The 18,401-nt window shown below is 43.1% G+C and overlaps 1 pseudogene; it reads right to left on the bottom strand.

Moving 5' to 3' along the window:
• Positions 1 to 17,502, bottom strand: part of LOC139027727 (SR-related and CTD-associated factor 4-like) — a 53,889-nt pseudogene extending 36,387 nt beyond the window's left edge.
• Between the last annotated feature and the right edge of the window lie 899 nt (positions 17,503 to 18,401).

Genomic DNA, 18,401 nt, shown 5'->3' with positions numbered 1-18,401 from the left:
GGGGAGAGAGAGAGAGAGAGAGAGAGAGAGGAGACAGACAAAGAGAGACACGAGAAGACAAAGAGGAGAAGAGAGAGAGGAAATACAGACAGACCAAAGAGAGAGATAAGATGAGACCAGACAGACAGACAAAGAGAAGACAGACGAGAGAGAGAGAGGAACTGAAAGAGAGAGAGAGACAGACAGTGTGGAGTTAATGTTACATATAGGGACAGATGTAATACTATAGAGCAAGGACATGTGTACATCAGACACAGGAGGAGAAGATGACACTTGGTGCATCTGCTAGCTCTGATGAGGGAAGTACAAAGGCCAAAGACATAGCCCATAGGACAGCTGGACATACCAATGTCAGAGGGACACACGAAGGAGGGTGCCAGCCAACTGACCATCAGAATGGACTATTAGCTAATAAATATATTATTTTTTAGGACATGAAAGGGTCCGCCACCATTATAACCTAACCGAAAGCAGATGGACTGAGGGAAGTAACTTCATTTGCATGTGGGATGGACTCGTATGTGTATAAAAACAGAGCGAGTGCTCAGGGAAGTTGGCTGTTCCCGGGACCAGCACGGCTTATGATATTTTGTATATAAAAGCCTTTATTGAATTCACAAGTTCTTGTAAGTTTTATATTTTCTAAGACGATTTTTCCACCAACAACAGCAAGACAGACAGCGAGACGGGCAGACAGCGAGACAGGCAGAAGCGAGAACGAGCAGGCAGCGCAAGCGAGACAGGCAGCGCAAGCGAGACAGGCAGACAGCGAGACAGGCAGACAGCGAGACAGGCAGACAGCAGACAGAAGACAGCGAGACAGACAGACAGCGAGACAGACAGACAGCGAGACAGGCAGACAGCGAGACAGGCAGACGCGAGACAGGCAGACAGCGAGACAGGCAGCGTAAGCGAGACAGGCAGACAGCGAGACAGGCAGACAGCGAGATATATAGATACGTAAAAGTGAGTCTTCAGTGTAACAGCCAACACATCAACACTCCATATCCAGAAACAACCCCCAATGCTAGGAAGTTTAGGATGTGGATAATGTATAGGCTCTTAATTCAAATCTGGAAAGTCCAAGCTTTCCACTGCTTTCTTAAATTCTTTCCTTTAAATCAGGGACTGATTTAGACCTGGGTCACCAGCTGGGTTTTATTACTTATCAGGTAGAACAGAAAACTAGCAGTAATTAGGACCTCGTAAGGATAAGAGTTGACTATCCCTAAAGTAAAGCATACAGTGTAGAAGATATGATGTGTGGAAGCGCCTCACCTTTTTTAATGAACTTCTCAACAATCTGGACCACGTGTTTATATAACTGGAAGAGAAGAAAAGAGATGTCAGAGAAGTTTTAGTAACAGACACAGATGGAAGCCTAGTCAAGGAATAAAATTATCTTTTCAAAATGGAGCCTGCTTTCTAGTGCAGGACAAGGCTTCATTAAAAGGATGCTGGTGTATGCTCGGGCGGCAGGTAGCCTAGTGGTTAGAGCGTTGGCTTTGAACCGAATGGTTGCATGATCAAATCCCGAGCTGACAAGGTCAAAATCTGTTGTTTCTGCCCCCTGAACAAGGCAATTAACCCACTGTTCCCCGGTAGGCCGTCATTGTAAATAAGAATTTCTTCTTAACTGACTCGCCTAGTTAAATAAAGGTAAAATATATTTATTTTTTAATGCTACCCTACCTGGAGATGTTAGTCATGCACTAACGGGTAAATCCATTTTATATTCACTTTTCTTGCATTCTTTTGTTTCAAACAAAATAATAAAATCATAGATGTTTTCCCATGGAAGACGTGGTCAGAAAGGGATGTTTTTTGGACCTGAATGCCCAAAACATTCAGGAGATAAAATTGAGACTGCCATGTCTACATCACTGGAATATATAAAGGGTTGAGTTTGATATCATTTAAAAGCTTACAAACAGGTTTCTATTTCATACATTAATTGATTTTTTTTAAAAATATATTTTTTTGTCTTTAAAGAGTGACTGCCGCTAAAAAACAAACTAATTACTTTGAATAACGGCAAGTGGCATCGATGAGTCAGAAACATTTATCTAATGTCAAAATTGACTACAAAGTGTAAATAGGAGATTTTGTGTCATAAAGTCAGTCTGGTCTAAAATGGAGTTTGGAACCTGAGTGTGTCACAACAACTAAAGGTGTGTGTTCGTAAATTCATTTAAATTACGTTTACCGACACCGGCCATTTTCAAAACAGCTGTTGAGCGTTCGTAAATTCATCAGTTATTCTGCGTTCTGGCACAGTCAAAACGGAGTGTATGGAATCAATATCATGACAAGTGTATTCACAAATGTAAATCACTTTCCACAAATGTAAATCACCCATCCTCAAATGTAAGCGATTTACATTTGTGGATTGGTGATTTACATTTGTGAATACATTTGGCATGATATTGATCCCCTAAGAGTGCTCTGAAATCGGAGTAGATAGCCAGAGCGAATTTACGAACGCGCCCCCTAAATGAAAGTCTGGTTTGGAATTACAATCTTGTCAACCATGCCCCCCATTTTGTCAAACTCCCCATGCAAATCGCCCCTCTGCCCACTTCGCTTCCCTTTTATTGAATGGGACGTCGTTATTCCATCACCCCCAACACGTTCAAAAGGATCACAGCCGTTTGAGACTGAAAAGCTTATAAGGATTGACCATGCATTGATTGCATGCTTCCTGCAGGATGCACAGCCAACAACTATGGTTAGCATGCCCTGCTGAATAGGTGGTTGGACTTGGGTCCCCAGTGGTGGTGAGTATACCGTTGCTAGACCATAGACTGATTATGTATATTTAATCATCATTATCGTCGCTAGCATACTGACGTTAAAGCCTAGCTAGCTGGCTAACATTAGCCTACCTCAGTACAACTCAGATTTGGCTTGGACACACGAAATACATTTTCAAAAGGAAGGCAAATAATTATGATGACGCCAGATTGAATTTAGACCATAGCGCAGCTAACTATGATTGAGGGGACTACAGTATCTTAGCCAGCTAACTATGATTGAGGAGACTACAGTATCTTAGCCAGCTAACTATGATTGAGGGGACTAACAGTATCTTAGCCAGCTAACTATGATTGAGGGGACTACAGTATCTTAGCCAGCTAACTATGATTGAAGGAGACTACAGTATCTTAGCCAGCTAACTATGATTGAGGAGACTACAGTATCTTAGCCAGCTAACTATGAGGGGACTATGTATCTTAGCCAGCTAAACTAGAGGACGTATCTTAGCCAGCTAACTATGAGGACTACTTATCTTAGCCAGCTAAACTATGAGGGGACTACTGTATCTTAGCCAGCTAACTATGAGGGACTACTGTATCTTAGCCAGCTAACTATGAGGGGACTACAGTATCTTAGCCAGCTAACTATGAGAGGACTACTGTATTTTAGCCAGTTAAGAAATTGTAATGGAACTTGGTAACGTTGTTTTAACAACTTCTCAACACAAGCTATACTTGGCACAACATGCACCCATCCCCCACTATACCCCCACACTTTGTACCTTATAATAACCACAGACCCACACACACTCCCATCCCCATGAATAGGCCCCTGTGAAAACAAACGCACATGCATTCTGCTCAAGGATAGAGACTTTAGACAAAGACTGTGTGAAGAGCCAATGGAACGTCGACATCAGGCCCGGACAGGACTACCCACGACCCAGATCGACCAATCGGAAGGCCAGACTACAAGATCAACCTACTTTACTTGTTGCCTAATAAACCAGCACAAACTGTTTAGAGGCCTCTTTTTCTCGACGATTCCATACGAGTCAGACAGAAGGGGCCGTGCTGCACGATTTCAAAGATATTTTTACATGTGAATAAACTGCCTTATTATACAAGTATCACCTCGTCCTATGTCTCAACTTGATCTCCTGTCTCCAGTAAACGTTTTATCAACACCAGCTAACTATGAGGGGCATACAGTATCTTAGCCAGCTAACTATGAGGGGACTACTGTATTTTAGCTAGCTAACATTAGCATTTGCAATATATTGTTTGAAGAACTTGGCTGTAAGATTAAAATTATTTCCTACTTTAGCAATGTCATCTTATTTCCATGCCAGTCTAAGTTGAGTGTAATTTAGACGAAAGTCACATTACCCTCCTAGGGCACAAATAAACATTGGATGTAGCTGTGTGGTACTAGCTAACTCATGTCGACAACAGCGTAACGTTACTAACTAGCAGCAACAAACTCAAACCAACCCAGAGCCATAGCAAAACAGTCACAGTTGGTTGCATAGTGTCCATGAAAAGAGGGGGAGGCAGGTAGCCTAGTGGTTAGAGTGGGGGGTGGCAGCGTAGCCTAGTGGTTAGAGTGGAGGGGTGGCAGCGTAGCCTAGTGGTTAGAGTGGAGGGGTGGCAGGTATCCTAGTGGTAGAGTGGAGGGGTGGCCAGGTATCTAGTGGTTAGAGTGGAGGGGTGGCAGTATGCTAGTGGTTAGAGTGGAGGGGCAGTATCCTAGTGGTTAGAGTGGCAGGGTGGCAAGGTCATCCTAGTGTTAGAGTGGAGGGTGGCAGGTACCTAGTGGTTAGAGTGGAGGGGTGCAGGTAGCCTATGTAGTGAGAGTGGAGGGTGGCAGCGTAGCCTAGTGGTTAGAGTGGAGGGGTGGCAGGTAGCCTAGTGGTTAGAGTGAGGGGTGGCAGCGTAGCCTAGTGGTTAGAGTGGAGGGGTGGCAGGTATCCTAGTGGTTAGAGTGGAGGGTGGCAGGTATCCTAGTGGTTAGAGTGGAGGGGTGGCAGTATGCACTAGTTGTTAGAGTGGAGGGGATGGCAGGTATCTAGTGTGGTAGAGTGAGGGTGGCAGCGTAGCCTAGTGGTTAGAGTTGGAGGGGTGGCAGGTAGCTAGTGGTTAGAGTGGAGGGGTGGCAGCGTAGCCTAGTGGTTAGAGTGGAGGGAGGCAGGTACTAGTGGTTAGAGTGGAGGGTGGCAGCGTAGCCTAGTGGTTAGAGTGGAGGGTGGCAGTAGCCTAGTGGTTAGAGTGGAGGGTGGCAGCGTAGCCTAGTGGTTAGAGTGGAGGGGGGCAGGTAGCCTAGTGGTTAGAGTGGAGGGTGGCAGCGTAGCCTAGTGTTAGAGTGGAGGGGGCAGGTACCTAGTGGTATAGATGGAGGGAGGCAGGTATGCCTATGGTTAGGTGGAGGGTGGCAGCGTAGCCTAGTGGTTAGAGTGGAGGGTGGCAGGTAGCCTAGTGGTTAGAGTGAGGGGGTGCAGCGTAGCCTAGTGGTTAGAGTGGAGGGTGCAGGTAGCCTAGTGGTTAGAGTGGAGGGGTGGCAGCGTAGCCTAGTGGTTAGAGTGGAGGGTGGCAGCGTAGCCTAGTGGTTAGAGTGGAGGGGTGGCAGCGTAGCTGTGGTTAGTGGAGGGTGCAGCGTAGCCTAGTGGTTAGAGTGGAGGGTGGCGCGAAGCCTAGTGGTTAGAGTGAGGGTGGCAGCGTAGCCTAGTGGTTAGAGTGGAGGGTGGCAGCGTAGCCTAGTGGTAGAGTGGAGGGGTGGCCAGCGTTAGCCTGTGTTAGAGTGAGGGTGGAGCGTAGCCTAGTGGTTAGAGTGGAGGTGGGCAGCGTAGCCTAGTGGTTAGAGTGGAGGGGTGCAGCGTAGCCTAGTGGGGGGGGGGGAGGTGGGGGGGGGGGGGGTGGGGGGGGGCGGGGGGGGGGGGGAGGGGGGGGGGGGGGGGGGGGGACGGGGGGGGGGGGGTAGGTAGGGCAGCGTAGCGGCCTAGTGGTTAGAGTGGAGGGGTGGCAGCGTCAGCTAGTGGTTAGAGTGGAGGGGTGGCAGCGTTAGCCTATGGGTTAGAGTGGAGGGTGGGGTGGCAGCGTAGCCTAGTGGTTAGAGTGGAGGGGTGGCAGCGTAGCCTAGTGGTTAGAGTGGAGGGGTGGCAGCGTAGCCTAGTGGTTAGAGCGTTGGACTAGTAACCGAAAGGTTGCTAGATCGAATGCCCGAGCTGACAAGGTAAAAAATCTGTCGTTCTGCCCCTGAACAGGCAGTTAACCCACTGTTCCTAGGCCGTCATTGAAAATAAGAATTTGTTCTTAACCGACTTGCCTAGTTTAATAATGGTTAAATACATTTTTAAATAAATACATTTTTAAAAATGTAAAAAGAGTGTAAACGGCGTCAACCAGTCAGTCTATAAAGCATAGAATTAACTTCCAAACGAGATTTCCTTATTTCTCGAGCTATGTTTATAATTGAGGGATGATGACAATCGTCGACCCTGTTTTTCTGTTAGACAAAGTGCACAGTTGAACGGACACCGGAATCTACCAGAAGGTGCAAAGGTGGGTATCATAACATGTCCAGCAATGTGATTGCAATGGTTTACCGACCTCCAAAAATAAATTGCATTCACTGTTCACTTGCTATTTTAACTGCTTGTCAAGCAAGACCTCAGAATGAAAGTGCCATGCGACACAATGGTTGTTGCCAGTCTCCCTCGACTCCTATGATAGAAGTACCCCTGTAACACCTCCTCCGTTGTTGCCAGTCTCCCTCGACTCCTATGTAAAGGACACACCATCACGAGGCCTCTGATAGTGACCTGAGTTACTGCCCTGAGGACACTGACGGCTTCATCAACAACGACAGGTAATGTGTTATGTGAAAAGTTGTATAAAAAATACCAGGCTTGATAAACTAGTAGGCTAATTCCCCAGCCAAGCAGATTCGACTAGTAGAGTCATTAGCAAAAATATTTGTCCTTTCTTTGGAACAAAATTCAAATTTACCACTTGGCTGTCTTATCTCCCTGTCACAGGCCCTCCCAGTCAACACCACCTCATAAGAGTGCCTGCTGCAGTTGTATAGATGTCCAGTTTGGAGCTGAACATGCCGTATCGACAAGACCAGCAAGGGGGCCCTCATCAACATCATGCAGTCATGACCTCACTGTGAGCCTTCCTATGACTGGAACAGTCAGACATGACCTCACTGTGAGCATTCCTATGACTGGAACAGTCAGACATGACCTCACTGTGAGCATTCCTATGACTGGAACAGTCAGACATGACCTCACTGAGCATTCCTATGACTAGAACAGTCAGACATGACCTCACTGTGAGCATTCCTATGAATGGAACAGTCAGACATGACCTCACTGTGAGCATTCCTATGAATGGAACAGACAATCACATGTTGGCCAGTATCCGACCAGCAACCTTCATCTGTCAGCGACAACAGCTTTCAGGCTCAATCGTGAAACATAGTTTATGTAAACTGACATTATTTGTTGCTTATTTTCTACTTATTAGTTGCATATAATGTCCAGGGTGGAACCTAGCCTGGTGGAACCAGCCTGATCACCATATAATGTCCAGGGTACAACCTAGCCTGGTGGAACCAGCCTGATCACTGTGATCACCATTAATTCCAGGGTATAAACCTAGCCTGGGGTGAAACCAGCCTGGTCACTGTGTTCACCATATAATGTCCAGGGTATAACCTAGCCTGGTGGAACCAGCCTGCAGTCACTGTGTTCACCATATAATGTCCAGGGTTAAACCTAGCCTGTGAACCAGCCTGATCACTGTGTTCACCATATAATGTCCAGGTAACCTAGCCTGGTAACCAGCCTGATCACTGTGTCACATATAATGTCCAGGGTATAACCTAGCCTGGTGGAACCAGCCTGTCACTGTGTTCACCATATAATGTCCAGGGTATAACCTAGCCTGGTGGAACCAGCCTGATCACTGTGTTCACCATATAATGTCCAGGGTATAACCAGCCTGATCACCGTGTTCACCATATCATGTCCAGGGTATAACCTAGCCTGGTAGAACCAGCCTGATCACCATATAATGTCCAGGGTATAACCTTGTCTGGTGGAACAAGCCTGATCACCATATAATGTCCAGGGTATAACCTAGCCTGGTGGAACCAGCCTGATCTGTGTTTATCATTCTATTTCACTACACATTTGATGATATCTGAAGTGAAATAGAAAGCAGCGATCATCTTGGTTCCACCAGGCTAATCATAACCACCATTGATAATGTAATCAGTGTGTTTGGGTGTGACCGACCAGTATCTTTGATGAGAGGCCAGGAGCTGATCTATGCTGCTATGCCATCAATGGGGTTCTGGCAAAGACCTCACCTCCAGCCTCACCTCTTACCTGCTCACCAACAGTCATCGATGAGGAGAACAGAATGAGGTAGGTTTAGTCTGACCTGTTCAAACTTCAACATAGTACTTGTTTGTGAGTCAAATAGTACCTATCCTAACTGCCATTGGTAATAGAACAGTGACTGTGTGTCAGATATTAAATATCATTGGTAATAGAACAGTGACTGTGTATGTATGTGTGTTCACAGAAACATGTATGAAGCCAGCAGATGGAGACTAGCAAGATGATGTGATGAAGTCCAGACTGACAGACAGGCTTGAATCTGATGTCTCTGAATGGAGAGAGACCTGGCACACTGACTGACAGGCTAGATACTGATGTCTCTGAATGGAATGAGACCTGACACTCTGACAGACAGGCTTGAATCTGATGTCTCTGAATGGAGAGACCTGGCACACTGACAGACAGGCTTGATACTGATGTCTCTGAATGGAGAGAGACCTGGCACTCTGACAGACAGGCTTGGTACTGATGTCTCTGAATGGAGAGAGACCTGGCACACTGACAGACAGGCTAGATACTGATGTCTCTGAATGGAGAGAGACCTGCCACTCTGACAGACAGGCTTGATACTGATGTCTCTGAATGGAGAGAGATTCTGAACCAGGATCAGGTATCAGTCAATATGGGGAGGGAGAAACCCTGTGTATTCTGGACCAGGATCAGGTATCAGTCATTATGTGGAGGGAGAAACCCTGTGTATTCTGGACCAGGATCAGTCATTATGGGGAGGGAGAAACCCTGTGTATTCTGAACCAGGATCAAGTATCAGTCAATATGGGGAGGGAGAAACCCTGTGTATTCTGAACCAGGATCAGGTATCAGTCAATATGGGGAGGGAGAAACCTTGTGTATTCTGGACCAGGATCAGTCAATATGGGGAGGGAGAAACCCTGTGTATTCTGAACCAGGATCAGTATCAGTCAATATGAGGAGGGAGAAACCCTGTGTATTCTGACCAGGATCAGGTATTAGTCAATATGGGGAGGGAGAAACCTGTGTATTCTGACCAGGACCAGGAACTAATACTGCATACAGGACACCAGACAGGAAAGTTGATGACCACTCTGACATTGTACCATGGTAACCCATTACCACAAAGGAAGGTATGAACACTGACATGTTACCATGGTAACCCAATTACTACCAGACAGGAAGGTATTAACACTCTGACATGCTACCATGGTAGCCCCATTACCACCAGACAGGAAGGTATGACAACTCTGACATGTTACCAAGGTAACCACATTACCACCAGACAGGAAGGTATGACCACCCTGACATGTTACCAAGGTAACCACATTACCACCAGATAGGAAGGTATGACCACTGACATGTTACCATGGTAAACCCATTACCACCAGACAGGAAGGTATAACCATATATACTGTAGGTAGAAGCCTCCGAATGTCATTTTTTGGTGAGTTTGGACATTTACAAGCGAATGTGAACGAGAGACATTGTGCAAATGAACAACGTTTAGACACATGCTTGTCTGAAGGAAGAACAGTACTGGTTCTGGAGCAGCATGTCAACACGCTGTGTCTGTGTGGAGTCTGGAGGAAGAACAGTACTGGTTCTGGAGCAGCATGTCTACACTGTCTGTGTGGAGTCTGGAGGAAGAACAGTACTGGTTCTGGAGCAGCATGTCAACACCCTGTGTCTGTGTGGAGTCTGGAGGAAGAACAGTACTGGTTCTGGAGCAGCATGTCTACACCCTGTGTCTGTGTGGAGTCTGGAGGAAGAACAGTACTGGTTCTGGAGCAGCATGTCTACACACTGTGTCTGTGTGGAGTCTGGAGGAAGAACAGTACTGGTTCTGGAGCAGCATGTCAACACACTGTGTCTGTGTGGAGTCTGGAGTCTGAAGGAAGAACAGTACTGGTTCTGGAGCAGCATGTCTACACTGTCTGTGTGGAGTCGCTAGGGCAACGGGCCTGCCTGCTCTGCTCGGAGAAGAGGGAGGAGCAAAGGAGAATAAAAACGCAAGGAAATCAAGAACTTATCCAAAGCGCTTTGACTTCTCAAACACAGCAGAAAGCTAACACTATATGATGCCTGTCCTCTAATTCAGACACTTACTGAGATAACTAGCACAGCAGAAAGCTAACACTATATGATGCCTGTCCTCTTATTAATTCAGACACTTACTGAGATAACTAGCAAGTTAAACCAAACACACAGCTGGCCTCATCAGTTCCCTCTCTTTCTCCTGCTGTATAATTTACAAAACAAACATGTGACAGGCTCAACTGTTCTAGAGAACTACGGTAAAACATTTTAATAACAATAATAATATGAAATAGTTTGACAATGCTGTTTGTAAGCTTTTTAAAATGATATCAAACTCAACCCTTCATATATTCCAGTGATGTAGACATGGCTGTCTCATGTTATGCAAAAATGGGATCAACTTTGAGCACCTTTTATCATCTCGTGAATGTTTTGGCCTTCAGGTCCAAAAACATCCCTTTCTGACCACGTCTTCCATGGGAAAACAAGTATGGAAAGTTTTGTTAAAAACAAAATGGATGCTATCGAAAAGTGATTGAATTCAAAATGGATTTACCTTAACGCTAGTTAGAATTGGATCGGGGAAATTGTTTAGTTGTCAGAATCTCACAGTAACCTTTTAATCTGTGTCTGGCTCTTAGACTTGTAACAGAAACACATGGTGATTTCTTAGACTTATGGTCCGACACTGAACAAAGCAGACGGCGCTGGTTGAGTTGTTTTATCACACACACACACACACACACACACACACACACACACACACACAACACACACACACACACACACACACACACACACACTCTCTCGCTGTCTCACAGACACTCACACGCTACCAGCTGTCCCTGTCGAGAGCATGACTTCTCTACCTCCACAAAGCACAGATTTTATAACGCCACTACTCTCATACCACACACACAACTTACCTTCATAGCTTTGATGGCTGACTTAGTGATGGATATCATCTTGGCTCGAGATATTGGGGGCTTCATGTCCATCAAGGAGAACAGCTGGGTGAGAGAGAGAGAGGGAGATAGATGACCAACAAAGAAAAAAACAGGTCACCTGCAGCTCTGTCGCACAGTGGGTCTGTACATAGTCAACGGTACGCTTCGAGTTGATTCCTATGGTAGGTACACCTCAAATTAAAAACTATTCTTATTGGTCACGTACACATATTTGGCAGGTTATCGCAGGCGAAGCGATTTCCTTTTGTTTCTAGCTCCAACAGTACAGTAATACATAATGCTTGTGTTTCTAGCTCCAACAGTGCAGTAATACATAATGCTTGTGTTTCTAGCTCCAACAGTACAGTAATACATAATGCTTGTGTTTCTAGCTCCAACAGTACAGTAATACATAATGCTTGTGTTCTAGCTCCAACAGTGCAGTAATACCTAATGCTTGTGTTACTAGCTCCAACAGTACAGTAATACATAATGCTTGTGTTTCTAGCTCCAACAGTACAGTAATATCTAGATAAAAAACAATACACACAAATCCAAAAACTAAAAAGAAAGGAATTAAGAAATACCAGGATGCACAAATTAAACAGCCATGATTTCTCTCAAAACTGGCATACGTCTGTCCATGCTATCAAATATTTTTTATAACTAAACCAAGATACACCACAGCTTGTCGTTTCCAATGGGATCAAATGAGTCATAGTGGACAGAACTAGCAAGGAGGTGAGCTAGCGATATCCTATTGGCGCGTTCTAGTATGCATCTGCATATTTGCGTTAGGGAACGCCTACTCTGAAGCCTTTGCACTCCTTCTAAGCAGCGCGATTTTAAAATAAATAAATGTGTTCAGTGTTGATTTTTATTTTAAAAAATTATACATTTCCAAAAATGTATTTGTCATTATGGGGTATCGTGTCTAGATTGAGGAGAAAACAATATTTAGTAAGTTTTAGAATAAGACTAACTTAACAAAATGTGAAGGGGTCTGAATACTTTCTGCACTATTGCTTCTTTGCAAAAAGCAATTTCTCAAGCAATAATTTTTCCTGAACTTTCTGGGAGTGGTCTGAGTAGGGAGTGGAAAACTAGATGTTATTGGCAGAGAGGTTTGGAACTATTTCTTATTGGTCTATTAACTAATTTACCTGGTGATGTCACAAGGCAGGCCAAAACTCCATCCCACCAAAACAGGATGAAATGTCAGGCAGTCTTTTCAAAACAGCTCTTACACTAAAAGGGCGTTATCATCATTTTCACAATATTATTCCAACCTCACGGTGTGGAAATCTTTATAAAAACACAGGAAAAAAACATATTTTTTGACTGCACTTTAGCTTTTAATGCGCATCGCTTGAGGTACAGTTTTGGAAATATAAAGGAACACATCTTTAAAGTCAGTGAGAAATTATTTTCAAAAAACAAAAAGGTGAAATTACTACACACCTTTTTAATACGGTTAGTGTTCCCACACGGCCATAACTCCATGTTACAGATCATTGTTTATGGAAGACCGAGTCTGTGCTAATTAGCTATCCGAGTCTCCTAACACCTGTCTATAAACAGAAGACATTTTATCACTGAAATATACTTTTGGGTGCAACTGTTAAAACAGTGTACATAAGTGTGTATTTAGCATTTGTGAAATTATTTTAATGTGATATGAAAGCAGAGTGATTTATTTTTCTAGAACCGAACCACAATTGCCAATCGATTGACGTTTAGACGGAGCATTTGGCTGTTTTGGCTTCCAGAGCCAATTCACCTTTTAAACAGAACATGTCAAGGTCCTTGGACTATAGGGAGTAACCAATGTCGTATATAAACATTATCATACTCCTCCTTTTGGGAAGTGAATCAAGGGAAAAACAATATCCCCACATTAAAAACAGCCAATTCAAGAGATGTGGGAAGACAATTCATATCTAAGTATCGTATGTTCAATGTAGAAAATGTCCTTTTTGGTCTATCATGAGAGACTGCTGCGGACAGCTTGCGCTACTGTGTAACCATAGCAACGCATGTAAGCAAACGTCTGTGTATGCTAGTTAGCTAACTAGCTAACAAAAACGATAACCCCATTGTTGATGTTATTAATAAGCATAGATGAAGTGGTGATATGTGTGTCCAGTTTAACTGCTGTTTTTATGTATTTTATAATAGTCCTTTCATAACTGTTGAACAAATATTGTGCATTGACAATAAAATGTAGTTTAACGTTAGCAGCCAGTCTACTGCTAGGGACGTGACATGTTCCGGCTGCTGCACAGTCACCATGGAAACTCTAGTCTAGAGCGTCTTGTTAAATTGTGTTTAGGAACATTTTAAAATTCTCTGGTTAAAGTATTGACAAATGTTATTGTTGTAAAAATCTACGAGTGGAATTCATTTACTATCAACCAAAATTATTTTGACATTATGTATAATGTCCCTATGGTGGATAGAACATGTTACTACAATACACAGACTAACGTTTTCACCACACAAAAATGACAGGAAAAACACATCCATTTTTACCTCAGATTGGTGGTTAAGTATTAAAGTTTAGTCATCATGATCTCACAAAATCGATTGCTTAAAATAGATCAATATCTTTGGTTTAGTACCAGTGTTTTTGTCACATGCGCCAGTCCGTAGTGGGACTTAGATAGGCAGCTGTTGTTTTCAGATCCCGTATTGGGCTCTCCTCCTATAAACGTGTGTGGTCTCACATGATTTCAGGGTGTCACTAAAATGAAAGCCAACCCAATGTTGCTATTTAGAAACGACTCCTTTTTCCCGTATTGGCTATCTACCAAAATCATTTCCTCACAGAGATACAGTATACTGCTCGTTGATAAATGGCTGACATGTAGTATACACAAGTTCATTGGGTTTGTCCGTTTAGAAGAGAGAAAACGGTCGCCGCTGTTAAAGAGTACCACAGTAGGAGTCATAATACCCATAAAACCTAGCTGTCAAAACAGGGAACTGGTTCCAATCATTTTTTGACCGGTCACTCGACTGGAATTGATTAGCTTGTTCTACTGTAATTAATAGCTTGCGCCAATTAATCCCTCAAATTGATATTGAATTGAAGTCAATGGAACAATTGACTTCAAATGGTCAAACAAGGAAATTGGTTCTAATTGTTTTTCCACCACTCATTTTTCCCAAAAGAGGATTATAGAAACACTTAAAATAAGGGCTGTGTTTCGTGTAGACTTACCCTGGTGTGACTTTTTGATAACCGTGTAAATCTCTTTCGGACAAGGTAATTTTTAATTTGCTCAATCTATTAATTACAGTAGAACAAGCTAATCAATTCCAGTCAAGTGACCACTTGGTAAATATTGGTGAGCAGCCAGGTACTAATTTAGCAAAATACCAAGTAATCTGAACACAAGTGTGGCATGTGTGTATTGAGTAACTTTTATGTATTTTGGTCTTCAAAATATCACAACCTATTTCAGCATTATTGATTTTAAATTTGGATATTTAAAACCAATCAAGTCACAAATTTGATTAAAATAACCTGAGACTTGATATGGACCATCAAGACTCGGGGCTCGACTTTGACTTGAGACTGATGACTTGAAATGATCAGGCCGGGTTTTGTAACGTTATGTCAGTCATTTTTGTGGCACAGGGTCCGAGGAGTACTCTCCACACAGCCAGAGACAGTACCAGTTACATCGCTGTTGGGGGGAAAAAATACACGCAACAGATTGGCTAGTGAAACGCAACCTCGCCCCTTCTGATTGGACTAGCAAACTTTCAAATCAACAGAGGTCAGGTGAGCTAGTGAACCGATGGTGGATTTTCCTGTACAGCTATAAGGTTGGGTACAACGCAGACGTCAACTTGAAGAAAGAGAGGATAACCATAATAAATAAATATGCATCTCCAAAAAAAATGGTGGTGATCAAGAATATAAACGGTTTATTTTGCAAGCGCTGGGCATCAAGCAACAATTACTAACAGAGAGTATGGTTGCCTTTGTTCATATTTCCCGTGTTCTGTGTGTCTCTGTCATTCTGGTTGTGCGTAATAGGAGCATGAGCGTATCAGTGCCCATAGAAGTAAGCTATGTATGTGGCTTGCGCACCAAACGTTGGAGTCAGTATGATGAATACGAGAAAATGATGTACCTGTGCTTAAACGTGTACCTGTTTGAGAACCTGTTAGATTTGGTTTCTCAAGGGAAGATTGCGCAGTCTTGCCCTCTACCTGTGTCCGTTCAGATAATACAGGTTCAGCGTGATACAGAGTCTATTTGTTTTGGGGCTTTTCTCTGTGTAGATTTGGTAAATCTACTTGTATACTTGGTGATCCAATGCTGAAAGCCCCGTATCATACTAAGACCAGTAAATAAATCTGTTTTGACAGTGTATGGGTGAACCAGTTTATAAGTTAATTGTTACTGAATGACAATTGCCATTTATTTTTACAGACTTCATGGGGAAATAACTTTTCCATAAAATTGATCTTAAAATGGTCGGCAATATTGAAAACCTTATTATGGGATTATGCATTAACTTGTCCAGCGTTACCATTCCTAGTAATCCAGGCTGTATCACATCCGGCCGTGATCGGTAGTCCCATAGGACGGTGCACAATTGGCCCAGAGTCGTCCAGGTTTGGCCGGTGTAGGCAGTCATTGTAAATAATAATTTGTTCTTAACTGACTTGCCTAGTTAATTAAAAATAATCAACATTGTGATGCATTTCAACTGCTACAGGATTTGGAAGATAAATGGTTTTTTTTCTTCAGTACAGACACTAATAAATACGTTCTTTTTTTTTAAACAACATATAGTGTTGTATGAACTTGAATAGAAGTCAGTAATTTCTCAATAAAAATTGATTTTATGGAGTTCTTATGTTGCAGTCCCCACCATAACAAATAAATACTTAAAGTGCATGTATTTTTGTTCTTGAAACATTACATTGAAATACTGTAGATTCCCATTCATTCCTATGGAGGCTGTTCCTTTGACTATCATAATGGTGGACGGTGCCTTCAGGACAGCGCCCTCTGTCAGTCATCTAGTGAACACATACTGTAGCTTTATAAACTGGGTGGTAAGAGCCCTGAATGCTGATTGGCTGAAAGACGCGGCATATCAGACCATGTACCAGTGGTATGACAAAAACATGTTTGGTTTTTTTACGTTGGTAACCAGTTCATAATAGCAATAAGGCACCTCGGCGGTTTGTGGTGTATATGGCCAATATACCACGGCTAAGGACTGTATCCAGGCACTCCGCGTTGTTCATAAGAAAAGCCCTTAGCCATGGTATATAGGCCATATACCACACCCCTCGGGCCTTATTTCTTAAATATATCATTGGAAGTAACGTTAGGCTCTCTTATTATTGGGCTAGTACAGCTAGCTAACCGCCGTTCAATGTTTCCTGTGTTAGCCAATTTGGCTAACTAGCTTAACCGAATCATGGTTTGTAACTAGGAGTACAGCCACGACCGGACGTGACTTTTCGTAGCATGTTAGGAGAACATATTTTAACTAGTCCCTAACCCTTTTCCTCATCTTAACCTAAGTCTCTTAACCGGACACCTAATTATCCTAACCTGCTGCTAACATACTACGAAAAAGTTATCTTCCGGTCGTAACGTTAGCTGTACTCCCTCTAGTCAGAACCCGAATCATTGTTAGCTATTAACTCGCTAACGTTAGTTATGTAAAAAACCTTTGACAGTAGCTGTTATTTTGTTCTAACTGACAGAAGTCTTGTTACTTGCTAAGTTAACATGCTGTTAACTATCGTGTTGATGTCGATAACTAGATAGCAAGCTAACGTTAGCTACCTAGTCAACGTAGCCGTTTCAATAATGCATGATAACTAACGTAACGTTCGTTTAAACTTTCACATATCAAGTAAGTTATAAATCAAGGAAGATCACCTTTTAACGGGAAAGTATTCAAAAATAATCCTGAATTAGAACTGTTAAGATACACAGATAGGTAGCTAGCTAGTTAGGGCTAGGCCTCCATAACAGGCCTCCTCGCCCGTCTTCACAACAGCGAGAGGCACATACACACGACGGTCCCCATTTTTGACGGACGAAATAGCCACACTCTCGACGCTCTACGGGCCAACTCACCTCATGGTTGAAAGCGTTTACGGCGTCCATGATTTCCCTAGCAGCAAATCCCTGCACTAAGTATCCAAATACCCGTTATCCCCGTTATGACAGGGCTAACATGTCCGCTCTCTAGTTGCAGAAGGGTATGGAGCAAGGCAGAACGGTATTGGGGTAGTTGTAACATTTGACCACACGGTGGCGGTATTGTATATGAATTTATCTGTGGCCAGCAGACGGGATTGGAGTAGTTATAGTACTTGGCCACACGGTGGCGGTATTGTATATGGATTTAACCATGCCCCAGTTGAACTTTTGAATCAATACAATGTACCGTTATGTTCTGATTTACTAGGCATACAATGTATTCATTTAATCTGAATTGTGTCAAATGTATGTTTTGGAAATGTTTTTAAGATATATATATATATATACTGAACAAAAATATAAATGTAAAGTGTTTGGTTCTATGACCTGAAATTAAAGATCCCAGAAATGTTTCATATACACAAAAAGCTTATTTCTCTCAAATTTTGTGCACAACTTTGTTTACATCCCTGTTAGTGAGTATTTATCCTTTGCCAAGATAATCCATCCACCTGACAGGTGTGGCATATCAAGAAGCTGATTAAACAGCATGATCATTACACAGGTGCACCTTGTGGTGGGGGCATGGCCACAGATGTCTCAAAGTTTTGTTCACCAGAACTGTTGCCAGAGAATGTAATGTTCATTTCTCTACCAACATGGTTTTAGAGAATTTAGCAGTACATTCAACCGGCCTCACAACCGCAGACCATGTGTAACCACGCCAGCCCAGGACCTCCACATCCAGCTTCTTCACCTGAGGTATCATCTGAGATCGGCCACCCGGACAGCTGATGAAACTGAGGAGTATTTTTGTCTGTAGTAAAACCCTTTTTTGGGGAAAAACTCATTCTGATTGGCTGGTCCAGCTACCCAGTGGGTAAGCCTGGCTCCCAAGTGGCTACAGTAATGTGAAATACGTAGATTAGGACCTAACTGACTGATTTCTTTATATGAACTGTAACTTAGTAAAATCGTTTTAATTGGTGCATGTTGCGTTTATATTTTGTTCAGTATAAGATTTGATTATTATTACCTTTATTTAACCAGGAAAAGCCCATTGAGACCCAGATGCTCTTTTTCAAGGGAGACC

Source organism: Salvelinus sp. IW2-2015, linkage group LG5, assembly GCF_002910315.2.
Source record: "Salvelinus sp. IW2-2015 linkage group LG5, ASM291031v2, whole genome shotgun sequence".
NCBI lineage: Eukaryota > Metazoa > Chordata > Actinopteri > Salmoniformes > Salmonidae > Salvelinus > Salvelinus sp. IW2-2015.
Note: the sequence above shows the minus strand (reverse complement) of the source record. Positions and strands in the feature narration are given on the sequence as shown.